At 47.6% G+C, this 16,295-nt stretch overlaps 1 pseudogene; it reads right to left on the bottom strand.

Moving 5' to 3' along the window:
- Nucleotides 1-6,222: 6,222 nt before the first annotated feature.
- On the bottom strand, nt 6,223-6,938 carry LOC147957518 (uncharacterized; annotated as a pseudogene).
- Between the last annotated feature and the right edge of the window lie 9,357 nt (nt 6,939-16,295).

Raw genomic sequence — 16,295 nt, 5'->3', positions numbered from 1 at the left:
TTTGGTTGTTACGATACTGTATGTACCCACCATTGTATCAATAAGGTTCAAACAACATACGAGGATTGGATTCCACGGTAGTGGGGTCCGATCCCGGTGGAGATAAGCATGACGGCGAGGGCGGTTGTGAGCGCGTCGGTGGGGGTGGGGGGGGGGGGGTCATGGTTAATGTTGTGCGAGACCGCTACACGAGATGACACGCCGGCGAGTTTGGCCGGAGGCCGTTGTGGGGCGGGGCAGAATACTGGCGGACAGAGAGTTGTGGCATGAGCACCAGCGAGGTCAGATGGGGGCGGTAGAGATGGGAAAAGGGGGAGGCGGTTGGGTCGTGGGTAATTAATTCGTGGCAATAAAAAACATATGACGAGAGATTATTGGAGACGCGGATCTCAGCCGTGAGATGAAAATCTATATCTATACCTACTAATAAAGCAAGGTGCATTTCTCCAATTTTTTCATCCGTTTATCGCCGAAAAGTTTTTTTCCCTATCCGAGGTGGTACTAAATTCTAATGCGTTCGTCTGCAAAAAAAAAGGCTTTTCCAGATTTTCGTACGTGGGCCGCGCGCTGTGGCCCAGCAAAACCAGCCAACTTATTTTTTAAGCCCACGCAGCAGGGAAATTCTATTTTCCGCACAGGGCGATAAATAGTAGGACTTTCGCACAGGACAACCGATAATGAGCTGACCCAGTTTTCTTTGTTTCTATGTTTTATTTCTATTTTTACTCTTCTTTCCGTATATATTTTTTCCCTTCCAATTTTAGTTTTTTTTATAGAATTTATTTCGGAAATTCAAAATTCTCAAAAAACGTTCAGAATTAAGAAAAAACAAATTACAGAAAATGTTTGGAATGCCAACATTTTGTTGCTATTTTGAAAAATATTCAGAACTTGAAAAATTTCCCATATTTTCAAAAAAATTATTGTTTTTCAGAATTGTTTGAGATTTCTAAAATCAAAATGGAATTTTATAAAATGCTCCAAATTCAAAAAATATTCTTGTTTCAGTGAAATTTTCACAATTCAAAATAATGTTAAAAGGTACACATTTACGAAAATCTTACGAATTTTCAACACATGTTCCCGTGCTAAAAAAATGCTCACAAATTCAAATAATGGTCATGTTTTTATAAAAAAATTGGTGTTTTAATAAATGTTTGTGAATTTCAAAATATTTCCATGTTTCAAATTTGTAGCCGTTTATCTACAATTCAAAATAATGTTAAAAGATACACATTTTCGAAAATGTGGTGTTTAATTTTCGCATTTATTCACAAGCTAAAAAAATAATGTTCCCATGCTAAATAATGTTAAAAGATACACATTTTCAACACATGTTCCCATGCTAAAAAAATTGTTCATGTTTTATAAAAAAATGTGGTGTTTTCAAAAAATATTTGTGAATTTTAAAAGATGTTCATGTTTCAAATTTTGTTTACGTTTTTTAAAAGTATATATAATTTTCAGAAAACTGTTCAGGATTTAGAAAATGGTTCATATTTCCTAATTAGGAAACTTCATACCTTAAAATCTCCTGGATTGAAAGGAAAAGTAGATTGAATAATTCATGGGCCTTCTCTGGCGTACGATGACGTAATAAAACTATTAAATGCCCTTGATCAATGAATGGAAAAGTAGCGGATTCGTTACTTCACACCCGGCGAAACCGAGAAGCTACATATTTCTTTTTCATGTGCACACAGGGTTTTGCTTGCACATATAATTCTCACTAATTTTAAATGCATGCTATTTTTTCTTCCGTTGCAACGCACGGGCATATGTGCTAGTAAGATAAACGTATCGCAAGTAGTCTCATGATGGTTTCCTTTCAGACTACTGATAGGAAGAGTTTCCCTCCAAGATAATCAACTTTCATTACAACCCATGCGTAAGGAGCTAACATTGACAATCAAGGCATTTATTTCTTCCATGATTGCTAAATTTTCTCAACATATTGAATACTCTCTGTACAATAGGATCTGAGATTGGATGCTAAATTTTATGCGAGGGGTCCCAAATTGGATCCCTGCCACATCGCTCCCGTGGGCGACGGTGAGGTCCCTGCCGCTGCCGCCATGAACACCCTCCTCTCCATCTCTCCTCCCTCGCCGCCACCAAAGGACGCGGCCGGGCAAAGCCTGGCCGGCGGCGGTGGCGGCGGGGCCTTTCGCCTTCTCGCGCAGGGCCTCCGCCACAGGGCGGCACGGCAGGGCCGGGACACCGCGATGGCGAGGGTCGCGGTGGTGTGACATCGGATCCCCACAACGGCGGCGCTCGGGGCCGGTGGCACACGACGGGCTTCGAAGTGGTGGATCATGCAGGCGAGGGGATGTCGGCGGTTCGGGATCCACCCCGATCTAGCGTCCGTCTTCAGCCTGCGGCACGGGCTGTGGGCAGCGATAGCCGGTGTCCTCTGCCGTGGTGGAGGCAGCGGTGTGGTGGTGATCTTAGTGCTCTTCTCGCATCACAACAACCATCTGCATGATCATTCCTCCTCGATCTGGCCATCGACGTGTTTCCAGAATTGCTACCAGAGATCTTGCCCAACGATATCTGGGTCGGATAGATTCCGATCGTGCGCGTCCACATCAGCCTACGCAGTCTAGAAGGGCGCGACGTGAAGCTCTACTGTTTGTCGACACCATGGGACATGTCGGTATCTCGATTTCCATGGCATACACAGCGATGGAGAAAGTCATGGCGGCTGAGATCGGAAGATCAGTAAGGCGGGCGGGCCTTGGAGGCGATGGAGTCAGCCACGTGTTTGATAAATTTCAGAAGCAGCAGTGAAAGTGGGGGCGGCAACACTGGAGGATTTCATTTTTATGGTGCTCTTCGCGTGCTGAGTCGTGACTTTCAGGGTAAAAATCTAAGGTCTGGCCTTAATTGGTTGTGCATGGCGATGGCCTTGCTGAAGGTATTGTTTTGAGAGCTCGGACTTCTCCAGGGGAAAACCTAAGATCTTGGATGTGGCAACGACGGCGCTTGTGCACTGTTTCCTTCTTGAAGGCGTCGCTTTTGGAGACCTTTTATGTTTTCTGGGTGTTGTCATAGGTGGTGGTTTGTGTGCTGCTACTGAGAGGAGTTGATCACTATGGCGAGGCCTTTGTTTTTCCTCTCTATTCTGTTTTCTTTTCGGGTTGTGTGCATCTGGGATATCTTTGAGGCATCTTATTGGTGTAGAAGCTGGGTGTAATTGGTATCTTCATGATATTAATACATTCCCCTTCCAAAAATAATCAAAAAAACAATTAGTATATTTGCTTAACAGTGTTCGTCAGCTTAGTATTCTCCTCAGAAAATGACCATTCTCAGCACTTATCGATTTATTGATTTTTTATATGTTGGTCAATAACTTAGCACATGGATCAACCATGAGTTCACATGGTTGATACCCAAATTCCACACCATGATGGCGAAAAGCCATTTTATATTTTCGTAGATATTGTCCAACTCACAACGTACTTTTACGGGATCCTAGTAGCATGTATTTCATTTTCTTCATTGGTATTTAAAAGTGTCCGTCCAATGAATATGAACATGATTAACTTGTGTAGTTTCAGAAAACTTTAAATCAAGCGATGAAAATGATCATTTTTCATAACATGCAAGTGCCACAATATTCTTGCATCATTGCTTTTATACAATCTTTTGGTTAGCTTTTTTCAGTCTCCTTTTATGCTCATCAATTTGGGCCACGGAAAAGAAGTACATTATCCCGCCCGACCCCAAGGGGTAAGAAACAAAGTAGGCATACTATCATGCGAAATTGCAATAATCTGACTAACACGAACAAGATTATTCATGAGCATTATTCAGAGGGGTATCACAACATCGGTTATTCATGATCCACGAACAAGACCAAAATAAGTAACATACATAAGAATGTGAGACTACTCACTGCTCACTGATATGATTCTAGTTCGACCCACTTAAACAAACACAATTTTAAAGTTGATAATAGAACCGCAGTTTAACTAGCAAAACAACCACAAGCTTACAGGATGCATTATCTTATTTGGCACAAGTAAAATAGGTTATTTCGTTCCATCATTGATCTTTTTTTTTGGAAATGGAAGTATACCCCCGGCCTCTGCATCATGATCTACAAAATATTTATTGACTGCTTACATTATTTCACCAACTTGTCCACTATTGGAGAACATCGAGATCATAGACATAATAATGCTTAGTAGCAACAACAACTGGAGACTGCACTTGCTTGCCTTTCCATGCAGAATAAAATTGTTGACCAATAAAGAAATCATTTATCCATAATTACAGATATTCACGTATGTGGAATACATGGACCACTCCATTTATATTTGGAAATTATATAACACTAGCAAGAGCAAGGGCATTCTTACTATTGTAGACCTACAATACATCTTCAAAAGTGACCACTACGTAAAAACCACGAAATAGCTAAACATATAAGGGAGGATGATTTGACACCCGGGACCAGGTGATCCCGAAATCTGGGCCGCCCAAAATAGTTGTTGGATCTGTGCTGTGTATTATTGAGTTAGGCTAGCAAATATGCCCGTGAGTTGCAACGGGAGATAAACTATCACATCATGCGGGTGTGGTAGATATTAAAAAAAGTTTGAATCAAGTGCAAGGATGAGATAAGGACTTTTAAAATATGATTTGAAAAATTATGTCTGAGTAATATCATGATGAGATAAGGGACTTTTTAAAATCCATTTCCAAAACCAAAAATGTGATGGTCTCATCACGACTTGATTTCCTAAGTGGTCACAACATAATATTTTTTGGCTGGGCAAACTACATCGATGGACCCTGCCTAAGTTAGACTGATGAATGTTGTGTTACAATCTGTGGTACCAAAATAAACATAGTTGTCTATGGACGCAAAATAGACATTTAGTCATTTTCACATGGCTTACAAAAACTAACCCATAGCAAGTTGTGTCATTTTTTTTGCGCTCGGCGCTGTACAAAACATGAAACCCTTTATTTTACCCGATGCGGTGGACAAAATAAAGTTATAAAATGACATCTACAGATCCCCTAATAAAACTTCTACGTAAGCGACTATTCATTTTGTTCATTATTTACGGACCTATTCTACTTTTTGTGAACATTTCCTAAAAGTCCATGGACTTCTTTTTCAAATTCCCAACAATGTTTTGAATATTATATCATTTTCAAAAAATGATGAAAATTTTTTATTTCATGAAAAATTATTTGAAATCATGCCTTTTTTAGAATATGCAAACATTTTTTACAATTATGAACATCTTATGATTTTTTGTGATTTTTCGAATGTTTTTTGAATTGACAAAACACTTTATGAATTTTCAAAAAATGCACCTTTTTATCTATTGTTCATTGCAGTGCGCATATCATGACAAATCATGCCAGGTCCTAACTAACAAGTACTGCCATCGAAAAACACCGAGCCTAATTGGACTGTTGTCCGCTGCCAAACACAAGAAAGACACACACAGATTGGCTCCCAAACTCATTGCGGAATATCTAAAACCGTTCTAAACTCATCTCACATACTAAAACACCTGAAATCCCAAAGTAACAAAAAGCACATGCAAACCAACTATAGATCTTAAAGAGTACCGAACTAACGGGGAGTTCTTTTTTCCACATTCACATCCATACATATGTTTTAGCAAAAAGCACATGCAAACCCACATCCGTCACCAAACACTGTGGCCATGGCTAACGCATTTGAAGGTGTTGACAAAGTTCCCCTCCTTGATAGCATTGGACACCTTGTTGAACAGCTCATGTGCCTAATCTAGTGTTTTCTGCTTCTCTCCCCCCTTCTCATCACCTGCCTCCGCACTAGGGATTGATGGCAGGTGATCATGATGCTTGCCTCGGGGCACAGGGGTGTAGAAGCTGACAACTGGAATCAAATTACAGAAGCCACGATTATCACACACCTTATTCACCCACTCCGACTATAGCTCGATTGTGAACAGGCCGACAGCCGTGTTAACAAAAATGATATTTGCTCCATCGGCAAAGCCTAGCACTTGCACTCTGTCTGCATCCTCAAGAGCACCAATTTCAGCACCCACTGTGCATCAGTGCGATCATTCGTCTACCTTGACCAGAATTTTAGATGCTGATCCAGGGCTTTGCAAACCCGCAGTTCACCATCCTCCGACAGCACCAGGTTAAAACTATCCTTTCTAGATCGGTTTGGTGTGCCGGATACTGCCAAGGCGTGCCTTGCTAGATCAGGAAAATATATCCTGCTAGATCATACTTCAGAATCAACCCATCGTCCGACAGGAAGTAAAGCAGAGACTTCCCAACAAACACGCTGGAATAGTATGTAAGGGCCATGTCGAAGTTGCCGCGCATCGAGGCCAGCTCACCCCAGGCGGCCGTCTCCGATGAGTATACGCACGCGGATGTGAGAAAGTTCTCGTCAACAGTGTCTTGCTGGAGGATGTCGGTGTGCACGATTGCACGAAGACCAAGTGGAAAGGACCCCCGAGGCAGTCACGGTGGACGTCGCACCCGTCGGTTGCGCAGAACACGGCAGCGGTCGAGCAAAGCCTCACCAATGCTATGGGAACCCTCACACGCTGGCGGGCGCCAGTGGCTGGCTCCCACAGGAGGAGCTCCTGGGTACATACCCCTGTCCTCGGAGAGGAAGAGGGCGCGGCCGTGGCGGCAGTCGAGGGCCCGCCAGGGGCGGTGGTGGGCACGAAACTGGGGATACGGTCGTCGTCCCAGCTGTGGAGGAACCCGAGCACCGGGGGCACCCAATGAAGCTCGTGCAGGCGGCGGCGGAAGCTGCGGTCGGAGAAGGCGAGGGACCAGGTGGTGCAGACGAGGGATGCGCGGAGGAGTCGGGTCGAGTCGTTCGGCGGGATGCGGAGGAGGATCACCTCGAAGAGCTCGTCCGGGAGCGCCGGCACCGGCCGCGCCACTGCTGCCATAGAGCATCTCCAGCCGGCCCCCTAAAAAGCCCCCTAGGAGCACTTTTTCAGTGCCTGCGCACAAAAAAAGTTCCAGTCATGCCTTCACGACCTCACTTTTCACCGAATTAGTGCAAAAATACGGCCGGCGAGACCAAGCGAAACCCACAATCCCGGGGGCAGCTGGGAGGCACCGGCGCTTTTTTCTTCGCCTCTCTGGCCCACTGTCGGCGACTTTCCCAGGACGGCCCCACCACGTTCTCTCTCTCCCACGTTCTCTCTCTCGCTTTATCTCTTTCTCTCATCCTCTTCCTGCTAGTGCTCCCGATCCATCGCGCCGCCTTTCCTTTGTCGTCTGCTCCGCCCCGGTGCTAGCTGCGGCCTCGCAGCCGGCCTCCCCTGCCGCCTGTTGCTCCGCTCCTCTCATGTGCCGCGCGTCTGGCTGCGCTGGCGCGGGCGTCCGCCTGGTCGCCGCTCTGGCTGGCCATTCCGCGCGTCCGGCCTCCGACCACGCCCCGCAAGTGGTACGAGAGCATATGCTTGGCCGGCTACGCTACATGCATGCCTCGTACCCTGGTGCTTGGCCGCGTGCATGGCCACATGCGTACGCGCATGTTTCATGGCTGGCCGCTGGGCCGAGCTCGCGTGGCCACGCCTTCCGCCCTCGCCGTACATGCATGTTTCATGGCTGACCGCTGGGCCGAGCTCGCGTGGCCGCGCCTCCGCGCCTTCCGCCCTCGCTGCGCACGGCTCTCCCCCCAGGCGCGCCGCCGTGCTGGCCTGCCTCCGCTCAGCGAGCCCCTGCTCCGCCTCCACGCTTCCCCCGGCCTCGCTCGTCCCGCTGGCGAGGTCTACGACCTGCCCGCCGCGAGCCCGCCCGTGCCCACGGTGCCCACGAGCTCCGCCATGGTTTGCCGGCACGCCGCGCCCCGCGCAGCCCCGGGCGAGGTTCCATGCAGGGGAGGTCATCGTGGACGAGCGACAACTCGACGGCACAGGCGACGGGCTCGGGCCGGCCTCGTCGCCGCCCACCAGCTCGCACGTGGCTCGTGGGAGGCACAACGAGTGGGGAATTTTTGCCCCCAGGTCAAAAATTTCGCCGGCAGCCCCCTAGGCGGCGAAAAATATGCCGTCTCTCTAACCATCCAACCACATGTTGGTTCGCAAATGTTGCTTTGCTTTTGTGGACTATTTCGTATTTAACTCTTTGGTTTCATTCAAGGCCTTTTTTGATTCAAAATGCAAACCTGGCCATATAGAGGTTGGCAAGGCACGCAAATAAAAGGGTCAAGCTGACCTTCGGCCCGAACAAGTCTGATCTCCGAAACCAGGCCTTAAGGCCAGGCACGACACGACCCTTTTACACTTTCTATATATTTTTACATCTGTATATATTTATTTTCTAAAAAAATGATATTTCTAAAAAAATATTTTTATTTTTTCTTACTTCTCGAGGTTTTTCTGTATTTTTCCTTAATTTTCATACTAAATCGGGTTAGAAGGTCGAAACACAACGTGGGCTGCCAGTCCCTGACTCCATATAGTTGTTACAATAATTCGAGGCACATCATGGATCCGTCAAGGACAAATAATCACACAAGCACGATCATGACACTGAGATATGTTAATGAGTTTCATTAATATGACAACATCCACAGAGCATGATTATGGACGCACCTTCCCATGTACCCTATCACATGATACTATTGTTGATAAGCCCACCGAGATCGTCACACATTGCTTCTATCACCATGCCATGGCCTGTCTGGCCACCCCTACCACGGGCACACGGACCATCCTTCTGGTGATCTCTATCTTAGCCTAGAACTTATATCTAGTCTATTTGGCTACTCGCGATGACATTATATGATAGTCCCAAGTTACACGTATCCGACTCAAACACCTAAGTATCTACAACTTACGAGTCCAATTGTAACACAATTAGTACACATATTCAACACATGTTTTAATACTCCACCTTGATGAATATGTCTTGGCTACTCGCGATGACATTATATGATAGTCCCGAGTTACACGTATCCGACTCAAACACCTAAGTATCTACAACTTACGAGTCCAATTGTAACACAATTAGTACACATATTCAACACATGTTTTAATACTCCACCTTGACGAATATGTCTTGGCCTTCTTGAAGCCTTCATGTGTGTCGGGTTACAAATGAGGGGTTGGCCCAAGTATACGAATGGCACATCTTAAGCCCATAGACCATCCAGGACTCTGCCCAATAGACCATGGGCCATGGACCATAATCATCAACCCATCAAAAATAAGGAGGGCAGCTTAGGAACGCACAAAGACCCTACAGTCAGATACTGAGGCAGTCGACATGCGACAACCGGTAGCCAACAATAGGCTAGGGAGGAGAAGGAAGCAGTCGACTAGAACATTAGTCGATGGCTACCTAGGATACCTCTCGCCCATGATGCCTGAAATGATGGCAGTTACCCAATGATGGTATAATTCAGTTAAATATGACAGCTACCAGTTGTAAATGACATGGAGCAGTCAGCCACCCATGTTGCCATGAACAACATTAATACTAGCCCATAATGTACCCCCTCCTAGCACACTCTATATAACACGGGAGCGGAGCTCCATGCTGATGGTTGAACATCCACACATTGTACATCAGCGCAGCTGCCACCATCCCCACCCCTCTTCTTCTCGTCCCCGTCGTCTTCCTCCCACCCCTCCTCAATAATTCTCCTTTTCTTGCTTCTTCCAGAGGGGCGCAACCGCTGCTCACACCACTAAAGGAGCAATGCGCGCAGGGGAAGTTGCAGGCCAAGGTGCGCTCGCCAGCCCCGCCCGCTGACCGGAGGATCAAGGCTCACCCTCTCAGTGCGCGTAGGGAGGGTGGCGGGATGTGGTGTGGTCGCTAGCGGGTCAAGGGTTGTTGTGATCCAAGGCCCAACATAGTGGGGATTCGAATTTAGTGACATTGTTATCCATCAACCACAACATTTAAGTGAAGCTTGCGAAAAAGATTTTGGCCGTAGGAATAATCACTTCAAGTTGGTATGTCGAAAGGATGCAAAATAATTTACATGTCTTCCCATCTTCTATTGTGTTAGTAATCTTCATTGACCTGTGTCGTACCGTTGATTGTAATCATAGTATAGTTATATTGTTGCTTCACGGTGCTTTCCATCAAGATGTTTGCTATATGCTCATCTCGTGCAATTTAATTTTTATCTAATTACCTAATTGTCTTTTCTTCGGTGTTGTCTAGTGATGGACGAGCTTCTAATGGTCCACTAGCTAGGAGAAAAGTAATCTCACACAAATATGAGCCAGGTAACCATGATCTGCTCGTGGCAAATATGATTATTTTTGTGCACTTGGGGAATATTTTTTTTCAGATGTTGCTTATCCCTTTGTACCGAAGAACATGCATTATTGAATCCAAAGGTAGCTATAAAATTGCATTTTAATCTACAATGAAGGTGGACATGGTATAACAGATTGTGTGTTGATTATTATTCTTTATCGCAATTTATAAATTATCCTTAGAACTAATCTTTACCTAATATTAAAGGACGGAGGCTTTCATAGTTCTCCATACGTCACCTCTTTGTATCCATTGATTTTATATTAACCATCAAGATTAATGGCTGAGATTTAAAATTAGATCTGTAAAAAAAAGCAGTTTGGACACGTAGGTGAAAGGAAAGAAAATCCAATTCCTACACTGATTCCACCATGGGCTTAGCAGATTTGTCCTGACCCGCACACATATATCTCTCCTTGCCTTTTGGACTATGATGTGTGTATTAAATTAAATTAAATTAAAACCCGGCCAAAAACAAAACGAATACAAAGCGTACTGCAAGCCGCTTCTCTCCATCCCCAGGCCATCGTGGATCTTGCACTGCTGTAGTTGGCCGTTGTGGTGGCCATGGCAGGCTTGCCAACCACCGTTGGAGCCCACATCCCCTAGCTTGACAGGATTGCCAGTCACCTTTCCGAGGTTCTCGCCATGGCCCCTACCGACAGCCGGTCGGCAGCCGTCCATCATGATGTTGTCATCGCCATCCTGCTTGCCGAGAGTCCATCACGTCCGCCCTGTTACCAGAAAAACCCAAGGTCGGGGGAGGCGGCGCTGCAGGGGCAACAGCTGCTGCAAGAGGCCGTGGCGTCTCTATCGTGTGGCCATGCAGCGTACATGACCAAACCACCACCGGAGCCCACATCTCCTAGCTCGACAGGATCGCGAGCCGCCTATCCGAGGTTCTTGCCACGGCCCTATACCGGCAGCCGCTCGCCTGCCGCCGCTGGACCCGCTTGCGCAGGGGGATTCCATTGTGATGTTGTTGTCGTCATCCTGCTTACGGAGAGTCCATCACATCGGCCTTGTTGCCAAGGAAAATCCAAGGTCGTTAGAGGCGGCGCTGCAGGAGCAGCTGCTGACGTAAGAGGAGGCCATGTTGTCCCTGTCGTGCGGCCATGCAGCGTACGTACAAGACGAACCGACGCACTGCAGCGCAAGATTGGCAACGCCAGGTGATGGCATGAGCGGTAATGGTGCAACACGCCACCGGGAAGTCAGAGCAACGCGTAGCCAGATAGATCAACGTGGGGACCCGGCGAGCATGACCAACGGAGTTGCAGCGGGCGTGAGTGCGTGACAATGGTCATCCTATGAAGCGATGGTCTTATGCATTTCAACATCGTTCGACTAGAAATTCTTAATTCTTTTTGCGGCTTAACTTGTGAGGGACGAGATGTGGAAGTGGCTAGTAGGATCGATCTATTACAACTCTCCGAAGTAGTAGCTGATACAGATCGAATTACAGGGTATGAATGTTCTAGCGATATGAACTAGGTCAGGTAGCCGCCGCCGGGTTCGGGTGATCCACTGGATGCCTTTGCTGGAGAGCGAGATGCGCTTAAGTAGTGGAGGTAGACTTGGGCTGGGTGGTCTTCCATTCCGGGCTTAAGTAGTGGAGGTAGACTTGGGCCGCAACTGCTGGTGGGGTTGTGTCATCAGGGGCGCTGACATCCCCCTTCTTTGCGTGAGGCTTGTCCCCAAGCCTCTGCCTGCGGGAAACGGTGCTGGAGCGCTTCCTTGTCCTCCCACGTGTGCCCGAGACCAGCGCCTGGCGACCACTCCACTTGTACTTGCTCGCACATCGTCCCGTGTTTCTTGCGCCAACGAGTTTGCAGAATCTTGACAGGAATAGCGAGATCATCAGTACAAAGAGGAAGCTCAGACAGAACTTGCGTACCAGGAAGAAGTGCTTTGCGGAGCTGCGAGACGTGGAAGACAGGATGCACAGTTGCTTGCGGTGGTAATTGAATCTTGTAAGCCACTTCATTGATGCGCTGAATGATCGGAAATGGACCATAATACTTGAAAGCTAACTTGTGATTTGCTCGTGGAGCAACCGATGATTGAAGTTGTAGCTTCAGGAAAACTTGCTCTCCCACTTCAAATGTGCGCTCGGATCTTCGCTTATCAGCTTGCATCTTCATGCATTGCCTTGCTCGGTTGAGGTGTTGCTGTATCAGTTCTTGCATCACAGATCGCTCCTCCAGCCATGCTTGGAGCGATGGTACTGAGCAAGAATCAGTAGCTGACAGACCCCATTGACGTGGCTCATGGCCAAACATAGCCTTGAAAGGGCTCATACCAATAGCTGAATGTAGAGATGTGTTGTACCAGAATTGAGCAAGAGGTGTCCAAAAACTCCAGTGTTTCGGACACGCGTGCGTGAAACAGCGGAGGAAGGTCTGGAGACATTGGTTAACCCTCTCCGTTTGTCCGTCAGTTTGAGGATGGTTGGCTGTGCTCAAGCGGAGTTCTGTCCCTGCATACTTGAAAAGCTCTTGCCAAAAATGGCTTGTAAACACTGGGTCACGATCCGAGACTATAGCTTGAGGGAACCCATGGATCTTGTATATCTGACTCATGTAAATTTTAGCTACTTTGGCAGCAGTGTATGGATGCGCTAAGGGCAAGAAATGGGCAAACCTTGTTCTTTTGTCCACTATAACCCAAAGGCAATTGTAAGTGCCTGATTGCGGCAGACCACTAATAAAGTCCATCGATATCAGCTCCTACGGTTGAGAAGGAATTGTCAGAGGTAGCAAAAGCCCCGGTGACGCCGAGCGATCTGGTTTGGCTTGCTGACAAGTGGTGCAACATTTGATGTACTGTGAAACATGCGCTTTCATCTTGGGCCATGCAAAGAGACGTCGCACTCGAGAATAAGTTGCGGGGAATCCCGAATGACCTCCAAGTGCACTGTCATGAAAAGCTCGAATGATGCGCTGCTGTAACTCCGTGGATCCGCCCAACCATATACGATCTCTGAATCGTATAATTCCTTGCTGCAGAGAGAAGCGCTCTTTTGGATCCTTGCGAATAGCCAACTGTTCCAATAAACGAAGTGCTTGAGGATTCGAATTATAACTGGCGAGAAGTTCGTCCAGCCATGCTGGCTGACATGAGGTTACTGCCGTCAGAATTTTGACAGGCCGTGCCCGGGATAATGCATCCTCGACACTATTTTCAGATCCTTTGCGGTACCGAATTTGGTAGCGCAAACCCAGCAATTTCGTGAAAGCCTTCTGTTGCCAGGGCGTAGTCAGCCTCTGCTCCTCCAAATGCACCAAACTGCGCTGATCCGTGAGGATAATGAATTCAGCATGCTGAAGATATGGCCTCCATTGTTCCACTGCCACTAAGATCGCCAAGTACTCTTTTTCATAAGTAGATAACCCACGGTACCTTGGTGAAAGGGCCTTGCTGATGAAGGCTATTGGATGGCCTTGTTGCTGCAGAACAGCCCCAATTCCTGACTCACTGGCATCTGTCTCAACTGTGAACTGCTGATTGAAATTAGGCAAGGCGAGAACTAGAGCTGAAACAAGTTGTTGTTGCAAGGGTCTGAAGGCTGTTTCCGTGGTGGGTGTCCAGACGAAGGGCACCCCTTTCTTGAGCAGGTTAAAGAGCGGCCGGGCGATGATCCCAAAGTTCTTGACAAAACGGCGATAGTAGCCGGCCAAACCCAAGAAACTCGCACTGCCTTGACATATGTGGGCACTGCCCAGTTGGACACTGCCTTGATCTTCACTGGATCCGTGGCCACTCCAGCAGGGCTGATCACATGACCCAGGTAAGAGATTTGCTGCTGACCGAATGCACATTTGGATAATTTCACTTTCCAGCTGTCGCGACGCAGAAGAGTAAGCACTTCTCGGAGTTTTTGCACGTGCTCACGAAGAGTTTTACTGTGTACCAAGATGTCGTCGAAGAAACAAAGCACTCCCTTGCGATACACAGGTTTCAAAGTACCGTTCATAGCGCCATTGAAAGTGCCAGGTCCTCCAGCCAACCCAAACGACAGAACCTTGAATTCGTAATGGCCCGAGTGCGTTTGGAAGGCAGTTTTGTACTCTTCGCCTTCGGCCAAACGGATCTGATGGTACCCCGCACGCAGATCTAGCTTTGTGAACCAACATGATCCAAACAGCTCGTCCAACAGCTCTTCTATGACAGGTACCGGGTATTTGGCAACATTGGTCAAGGCATTGAGGTGCCTATAGTCGACACATAGTCGCCAAGTACCGTCCTTCTTCTTCACAAGTATCACCGGAGAGGAAAAGGCACTCGTGCTTGGTTGTATGATCCCAGCTTTGAGTAGTTCTTCCACTTGCTTTTCAATTTCATCCTTGTGATCCGGCTTGTGACGGTAAGGTCGAATGTTAACGGGTTGTGCTCCTGGAATCAACGGGATACGATGGTCGCAAGCTCTATGAGGTGGCAGTCCTTGTGGTTCTCCAAACACCTCTGAGAATTCAGACAACAGTTGCTGAATAGGTTCTGGTACAGGTTGTTGCTGTTCCTCCCCCATGGTGACTGAGCAGATTTGAACAATATGTGAGACCGCTCCTTGTTTACAGAGTGCTTGCAATTGAACACTGTTGATGGTCAGACAAGTGGATGATGACGCCTCATGGCCTTTGAGAACCACAACTCTATCAGCCGACTGAAACTCCAGAGTTTTGGCTCGCCAATCTAATGTCATAGGACTGTGAGCTTCCAGCCAATCCATTCCCAAAATCGCGTCATAAGTGCCCAAAGCGAGTATCTTCATATCTGTAGCAAACTCCTGCCCTTGTGAAAACCGCGCACATTGGCGCACCACTGAAGTGCAAAAGAGTTCACCTCCATCAGCCACCTTAACCCGACAAGGTGTGCTTAATGGCTGCACTCCTATGAGTTGCTTGGCGAGCTCTTGGTTGACAAAAGACGTTGAGCTGCCCGAATCCACCAGCATCAAAACCTCATGACCCTGTATCCATGCCTGAAGCTGAAATGCTTTGGCTGACACACCCCCGGTCAGAGCAGTGCGTGAGATGGCACAAACTGTTTCTGATGCTGTTTCAGCTGATCCAGGTTCATCATCCCCGCAGACTGTGTTGATGCCGAACAACTCCAATAGTTCCTCGACTACGTGCAATTGTACTGACGTGGGGCAGACATGTTCACGGCCCCAACATTCACCACACTTGAAACAGAGCCCCCGCGCGCATCGATAATCGCGGAGGGCTTTAACCTTGGCGAGATCCGAGCGTGGTTCGCTCTGACGCCCTCCGTCTGCTCGGGCTCCTTCCACGCCGCGCCGATCGGTAGCCGTTGCTGGTGTAGGTAGCCGATGCGGTGGAGGAGGTAGCGGCAACGGCGTAGGGCCACATGATGGGATATCAGGTGGTCGCGACGAAGACGCTTGCCGTGCATCGCCGAACGCCCCGTGGATGACCTCTTCGTGGAGCAAGGCAAGGGAGCACGCCGTATCCAAGTCGGGTGGTCGCTGCACCAAGACCACCGTCCGGATGTCCGCCCGTAGCCCTTCCACAAAATGGGTGAGGAAATAATAAGGATGAATTGAATCTGAATAAGAACTTATATTGTTGATGATGGATTCGAACTGCTCAATATAATCAGTAACGGTAGATGTTTGTCTTATGGTGTAAAACTGGCGAATGAGCAACTGGTGCCGATCGCGACCGAAACGAGTGCAAAGCAAGGCAGTAAAAGACTCCCAATCGAACTGTGACAATTTTTTCCTGAATAGTTTGCAACCACACGGACGCTGCTCCAGAGAAATTGAGTGAGGCAATGGGCACCCAAAACGACTGGTGTATGCCAAACATGTCAAAGTACTGCTCGCACAAGACCTTCCAGAGGCGTGGGTTGTCCCCAGCGAACACGGGAAACACAATCGAAGGGTGAGCCTGGCCCAATCCCGTGAGTAACTGACTAGCATGCGTGAAGGGCGAAGAAATGGTAAACTGAGGACTGTGAGTGATCTGACCTTTGTTCGGGAGCGGCGGCGGGGTCATGAA

The sequence above is a fragment of the Triticum urartu genome, chromosome 7A, assembly GCF_056163025.1.
Source record: "Triticum urartu cultivar PI428250 chromosome 7A, HENAU_Tu73, whole genome shotgun sequence".
Lineage (NCBI taxonomy): Eukaryota > Viridiplantae > Streptophyta > Magnoliopsida > Poales > Poaceae > Triticum > Triticum urartu.
Note: the sequence above shows the minus strand (reverse complement) of the source record. Positions and strands in the feature narration are given on the sequence as shown.